The sequence below is a fragment of the Tachyglossus aculeatus genome, chromosome 8, assembly GCF_015852505.1.
Source record: "Tachyglossus aculeatus isolate mTacAcu1 chromosome 8, mTacAcu1.pri, whole genome shotgun sequence".
NCBI lineage: Eukaryota > Metazoa > Chordata > Mammalia > Monotremata > Tachyglossidae > Tachyglossus > Tachyglossus aculeatus.
In genome coordinates this window covers 21,676,869-21,678,262 of record NC_052073.1, presented here as the reverse complement: position 1 = coordinate 21,678,262, position 1,394 = coordinate 21,676,869, and the positions used below count along the sequence as shown (strand labels likewise).

Genomic DNA, 1,394 nt, shown 5'->3' with positions numbered 1-1,394 from the left:
TACAAGGGGGGAAAAAGAGGGCATAATTGGGGGAGGTCACTTGGAGGATACGTGACCTTAAGTGATGTATCTAAATGCTTAGGGGGTAAGGAGTAGGGAGGAGGTGACAGCTTAGTCAAGGAAAGCCTCCTGGAGGAGATGGGATTTTAGTAGAGCTTTGAAGATAATAAGGTTGATGGTATTTAAGCGGTTACTGTGTGCAAGGCACTGTACTAAGCGCTGAATAATTTTTCTGCCAGATGTGAAGGAGGATGGAATTCTAGAAGGTGGGAGGGCATGAGTAAGATTAAATTTTGCATATCTACAAGGGTAGCAGCACAGCCTAGAGGAGAAAGTACAGGCCTGGGAGCTAGAGAACCTGGATTCTAATCCCGGCTCCACCACTTGTCTGCTGTGTGACCTTGGGCAAGTCACAAGTTCCCTGTGATGCAGTTACTTCATCTTTAAAATGGGAATGTAATATGTGCTTGCTTCAGCAGCACATATACTAAAATTGGAACGATATAGAGAAGTCTTCTAGACTGTGAGCCCATTGTTGGGTAAGGACCGTCTCTATATGTTACCAACTTGTACTTCCCAAGTGCTTAGTACAGTGCTCTGCACACAGTAAGCTCTCAATAAATACAATTGAATGAATGAAAGATTAGCATGGCCTCTGTGCAAGGATGACATGCGAATTTGTGAAGCGTTCCATATTTTTCCAGGAGGCCTTCATGGATGAGCCACCCCTTTTTTCCTCCCCTCCTCCTCATCGCTCCCCTCCCCCCTCCCTCTTCCCCTCCCCACAGCACTTGCATATATTTATACATACTTATTACTCTATTTTATTAATGATGTGTATATAGCTATAATTCTATTTATTCTGATGGTATTGACACCTGTCTACTTGTTTTGTGTTGTTAGTCTGTCTCCCCCTTCTTGACTGTGAGCCTGTTGTTGAGTAGGGACCATCTCTATACGTTGCTGATTTGTACTTCCCAGGCACTTAGTACACTGCTCTGCACACAGTAAGTGCTCAATAAATACAATTGAATGAATTAATTAATAAAATCCTCCTTCTGTCAATCTATACTGAGTCCCATGTGGGACAGGGACTAGGACTGTGTTCAGCCTGATTATCTTGTATCTACCACAGCACTTAGTTCAGTGCCTGGCAAAGCACTTAAAAATTACCATAAAAAAACAAGCTATGGTTTCAAGCCAGATGCAGGCTGAAACTTCTTAGGTGTATTTCTCCCTGCCATCACCTCCCCTCCTTCCTTTTCTGTCAATCAATCAATCAATTGTATTTATTGAGTGCTTACTGTGTGCAGAGCACTGTACTAAGCACTTGGGAAGTACAAGTTGTCCACGCCCAACCCCTGGCTTAAAAGATCCAGGACTGAAATGTACCT

General features: G+C 43.3%; 1 pseudogene; it reads left to right on the top strand.

The window, feature by feature from the left end:
• The first annotated feature begins 463 nt into the window (after positions 1-463).
• On the top strand, positions 464-700 carry LOC119931892 (annotated as a pseudogene).
• Positions 701-1,394: the final 694 nt, after the last annotated feature.